This window comes from Bufo gargarizans, chromosome 1, assembly GCF_014858855.1.
Source record: "Bufo gargarizans isolate SCDJY-AF-19 chromosome 1, ASM1485885v1, whole genome shotgun sequence".
In the NCBI taxonomy this organism is placed as follows: Eukaryota; Metazoa; Chordata; class Amphibia; order Anura; family Bufonidae; genus Bufo; species Bufo gargarizans.
Window position 1 is genome coordinate 274,895,358 of NC_058080.1, and position 6,000 is coordinate 274,901,357.

The window sequence follows — 6,000 nt, forward strand, 5'->3', positions numbered from 1 at the left end:
GTCGGACCCCTGCCGATCAGCTATTTAAAGGGACTGTGTCGCTGCATCCTCTTTGATGTTTACCTGCACGTGCTGTCTCCCTAGTAGCAGTGGTGCAGAGTAAATGCAGTTTTCTCTCCCATTCACTTGAATGTGATTAAAGGGAATTCATCATCCAGATTTTGAACCATTATGTACAGTAATACATGAGCAGTACTGCAGGTATGGAGTCCAGATCAGTATTTATTATTTTCTTACTACCCTGCTCCCCAGCTATCAGTGCTCAGAGCGGCATTGATACACATTGTCAGGACTGTGTATTTCAGTGCTGACAGATGGTAAACCGGGGGCAGTAGGAATCTAAAAGACAGTGATCTGGACACCTTATCTACAGTACTAAGCATGTATAGTGTAAATCGGGGTGACATATTCCCTTTAAACTAAAATACTAAGCAAAGCTGTTAAAGGTGTGGAGCTATACCTGGTATCAGGTTATCTAAGTTTCTCATGTTCCTCAAGATCTATGTTCCTGTCATTCAGTAGAAACCTTCATTGTTTACTTCTTGTGAATAAAAAATTATTGTTCAGATCACGATTGACACACACAATCAGTTACAAGGCACAGCTCTGATAACTGTACTATAACAATCCATGATCCTTTGTGCCCATCCCATGACCAGGACAGGTTTCTAACAATGATGGTTCCTTTTGAATGACAGCAAGAAGAGAAATTGAATACAGTAAGGAATTCATACAAAAAGCATAGAACAAAATTGCATTATTTTGCATCGTACAATGAATGGCCTTTATTTCTTAAACCAGAAAGGAATGTTTAATTTTAGATATTATAGGTTTTAATCCTGTAAAGACCACATAGGTGGTCCTCTGCAGATTGTTGCCAGTATTACAGACAGGGATGTCCTTCTTCAAGGTTTAGCGTTGGCATTAATGATCAGGTGGCAGACAGGTGAAATATAACTTAAAGGGGTTATCCCATCTTAGACAATGGGGGCATATCGCAAGGATATGCCCCCATTGTCTGATAGGTGCGGGTCCCACCTCTGGTACCCGCACCTACAACGACAACGGAGCCGGGGAGAGTTGTGACTGGAGGACCCCGGGTTTCCCAGGGTCCGACCACCACCAGGCACAGCTCCCCGCCTCTCCCATTGAAGTGAATGGGAGCGCACCGCACATGCGCGGCCAATGCTCCCATTCATTTCTATGGGGCCGACGGAAATAGCCGAGCCAGCGCTCGGCTATTTTCGGCGGCTCCATAGAAATGAACGGAGGGCGGCTGAGCATGCGCAGTGCGCCCTCCTCCACTTTCTCTGCTCCGTTCTCCTTGTAGGTGCGGGTCTCAGCGGTGGGACCCGCACCTATCAGACAATAGGGGCATATCCTTGCGATATGCCCCCATTGTCTAAGATGGGATAACCCCTTTAAAGCGGTATTTTGGTTTTGCAATTTTCAATGTTCATTGACAGGAAACAATATATGTAATAATGATTTTTTTTAAATCCTTAATGGCCCCTTTTCCTGCACTCCATCATGGTCACGTGCCATTTTTCACTGTGTTGGTTTTGTAACATCCCAGAGTGGTGTTACCCATACCACTCCTGCACCCGGCTACAATCTCTTGTGGGCTAACCTAAATGTCATCTGTTTCTATCCAAGTCCTTTATATGGTGCAATGTTAATATCTTTATGCAACTGTTACGTTCATGTAATATGCCTGGTTTACCAGCAGGTGGCAGCAAATATGGCAGAGCTAACTTAGATAGAATGGAACTTACTATTCCATTCTAAACCTCCCTATGTAGGGAAGTGGGCTAGTCCTACTTCCTGAAGGAAGGGTGGGGACCAGTTATAATGAGTTTAGTTTACCCCCTGCAAGGTTGTGATTTAGCACACCTACTTCCCATTCACACCTGGGACCTGGTAGCACTAACGAGTCACATGACACCTGGGAGGGAAAATGGCTAATTGGGAAAATTTTTGCCATTTTCAGTTAGGGGGTGTACTCAATTTTGTTTCCAGCGGTTTAGACATTAATGGCTGTGTGTTGAGGGCACACCAAATGTACACTGTTATACAAGCTGTACACTGACTACTTTACATTGTATACAAAGTGTCATATCTTCAGTGTTATGAAAAGGTATAATAAAATATTTACAAAAATGTGAGGAGTGCACTCACTTTTGTAAGATACGTATGTAGAAGTCTGGCCCTCTAAATAACTTTGGTCCTTCCTCTGGCAGTGCAGAGGGACTTGAGACCGGCATGGAAAATGCTGGTCTTAATAAATCCCCTCCAACATAATCAGTGACCTTGCCTTTTAGGGCTGTGCTTTGCTCATTCTCCTGGACCCTGCCTGGTAGACATGATGTCAGCAATGATGCTGTGTTTTAGGGTGGGATATTTACAGTGGAGCTTTAAGCAGGCTTGGATGCAGGGCTGCCCACAGCAATTTTAGACCTCCATACAGCCAAACCATGTGCCCTCCCCATTTATATTCGCAGTTTATGAATAAAAGGTTCACTAATCTGTACAGGTTATTATGCTTATAAGAATACCAAACACTGTTTTGTGATATTTAACCCCTTCACGACTGCCATACGGCTATATGCGTGCTATCTGCACATACTCCGTGCAGCTGGCACGTGTATAAACGTCATGGTAGCTCTTTAATCTAAGCGCTGCAAAACGCTTGGATTAAAGCTTCTGCCCCTGCACTGCTGCTGTCACCGACAGCCGACAGCATACAGTCCAGTAATGTCGGCAAGGGACCAATCAGAGTGGTCCCTTGTCTGCGATCGCTCCGATTGGTTAGTCTGTGCCGGTTTCAAACTTTCAGGCTCTGATCTGCGCTCTGAAGACCAGAGCCTAAAATCAGGCATTAGCTGATCTGTGCCTCCTGATGTGTCCTCTTCCCCGATCTGTGCCCCCATCTGTGTGCCCTCATATCTCCTGCCTCCACCGTCTGTGCCCTGTGCGCAATCTGTTGTGCGTTAATGTTGCCGGCCATGCCGTGCCCCTGCCTCCATTTGTGTACCTAACTGCGCTGGTCTGTGCCCCCTGCCCCCATATGAGCACCCTGCCCCCTCCTCCCCACCTGTTGGGTTCCTCGTGCATGTGAAGCCGCTGCCATCAACAGCGAGTATTAGCTGTATGCTGACACTCTGCTATAACCCCTTAGATGCTGCGGCAGCGGAATCCATGAGGTTAATAGAGGGAGGGGGCTCTGTCTCTCAAGCATTGGGCTGCCGCTCTGCGATGACAGAGGCCCGATGGTTGCCATGGGGATGCCTTGCAAAGGAGTCCTGTGTTGTCATCTACCAGGAAACCTGATAGTACTATACTTTGCAATGCATAGTCAAAAAAATATATAAAAAAAAGTAAATGAAAAAGAAAATAAATAGCCTTTTCACATATCCACTCATTTATAACTGATTAAAAATAATAATAATAAACTACACATATTAGGTATCACCACGTCCGTAACGACCGGTTCTATAAATATATCACATGATCCACCCCATCCGATAAACACTATAAAAAAAAAAAAAGGTCAAAAAATGCAATTTTTGTCACCTTAACCATAACAAAAAGTGCAACACCAAGCGATCAAAAAGGCGTATGTCATACAAAATGGTACCAATAAAACCGTCACCTCATCCTATAAAAAAAATTTGCCTCTACATAAGAAAATCGCTTAAAATATAAAAACAATATAGCTCTTAGAACGTGGAAACACTAAAACATCATTTTTTTTGTTTCAAATATGCTATTATTGTGTTAGGCCCATTGCAGATGAGCATGTCCAGATTAGGTCTGGACGAATGGGCATGTCCAGATTAGGTCTGGACGCGTTGCGTCTGCGATCGTGGAAAATCGTGCGAGTGTGTACGCAATTTCGGTCAGTTTTGACTGCGATTGCGTTGCATTGCTCAGTTTTTTCCGCGCGAGTCCAATGCGTTTTGCGCGTGCGTGAGAAAAAACTGATTGTGGTACCCGGACCTGGACTTCTTCACTGAAGTTCGGGTTTGGGTTAGGTGTTCTGTAGATTTTATTATTTTCCCTTATAACATGGTTATAAGGGAAAATAATATCATTCTTAATACAGAATGCTTACTAAAATAAAAAACATTAACTAACCTCATGCACTTGTTCACGCAGCCGGCATCTTTTTCTTTCAGGACCTGCCAAAGGACCTTTGATTACGTAATCACGCTCACCACGTGGTGAGCGCAGTGACGTCAGCGCAGGTCCTGCTGAATTAAGATAGAATAATCTTAATTCTTGGATCGAGTTCTCATATAAAAATCACTCTGGCAAGTCTACCAGTAAGTCTCCATTTTATATTGTATACAGCCAGCACCTGCGGATGCCACTTCTGTTCACCTGAAGTACCAGATACTGATGCCACCCTTAATGGTTTAATCCAGATCTGGAAGGAGACTACATTTTTGGTGCTCAAGGTAGCCGCTAGTGGGGAAATGTCTGCTGACCAGGAGATAACCAACATACTTCTCAACAAGATTTGGTTGCCCTGCAGAAACTTTTTTCTGAAGGTACCCGCTTACAATGTCCTTACAAGGTTCTGGAGAAGATCAATGTTACAGGTTGTGCCTGCCACCATCCCTTGATATACCCAATTCCTTCCATTTGTCAAATCTCCACTACTACAGGTCTTCAGTCTCTACTCTCACTCCAGTGGGTCATGAAGCTGAGGTAAAGAACATCCTTGATGTTAATAAGGTGGTAGAAGAAGTTTTTATTTGGTGGATTGGAGGGGATTTTGGTTTAGAATAGAAAGATCTTGGAAACCTGTTGAGAACATCAGGGAGCTACCTCTTCTTAGGAGATTTCTCCTTCAGTCTGGACCAAAGAAGAGGAGGCCCAGGGAAGAGGTATTGGCCATCTGTCTGGCCAGGAGTCTGTACCCACCACCAGTGTGTGTCTACTCTAGCCCCATGCTGTCTCCTGTCTGATAGTTCAGCTTTACTTAGGGTGTGCACAATCTCTCTGGCTCCTAAAAGGCTAGTACACAAGTGGCTAAATCTGTCCCCAGCCAATGACTGCATGCCCTAGGCTATTTTAGGTGATTGCTTTGTAGGATGGAGACTGAGCAATAGATTTAACTCCTAGTCTAGTCGGGCAAAGATGCCCTATTATTCCATTTTGATTTCCTACGTGCAACCTCTGCTTATTACCTGACTACTGCCTCATGCCCATATTGACCCTGCACCACCTGCTCTGATTGCCTGAATACCAGATTGAGCAAACTCTGCCTGCCCTAACCTCAGCCAGTCCTGACTATGCTCTAGCCTGTCTCCTTTGTACCACACACTGGTGTCTCTTAACCAGCCTGGGTGAGCTGTCACACAATAGACAATTCTTCAAGAGGTAGGGGCCTGGTGGTTACCTTGCAATGGAGCCTAGATCCCTGTGCAGGGATCAAAGGGTGAGGGTTAAATAATGCCCTTAGAATTGGCCACAAGTCAATTCTATTCAGGGACACAATCTTCCTGCCACTGCTTGTTTACAAACAGCAGCAATGATGTGCAGGTATATGGCACGTGATGCATTCTTCCGATGACAGTGGTTGGTTGCAGTGGTCATGTGCATGTCACCATCGTTATCTCAAATAATCCCTTTAAGACTTTGAATGCGTCTCCCTAGTCACTGCCTATTCCCTAGGTTGGAGTACTACATCACTGTCACCACCAGACATCTGAGAAGCTCTGACAGATGCCTTTCAGAACCTCCTCCTTGAGCTTCCTTTGTTTTGCTTTCAGTTCCTCATCTCGTTAGCCTCTATCAGCTGTCATGTAGTTGGACTGATTGCATCCCTTTAAATTCCTCCCCATAGTGCATCAGTGTGCGGTTTATAGTTCTTCCTGGAGTGTGTGTGCATGCTGATCCTACTTCCCAGTCTTCTACAAGATAAGTGTTGTGCATTCTTTTGTGTTTTTCTGTTTGCTGGATCCCAGGTGACCCTGACTCCCTCCGTATCTA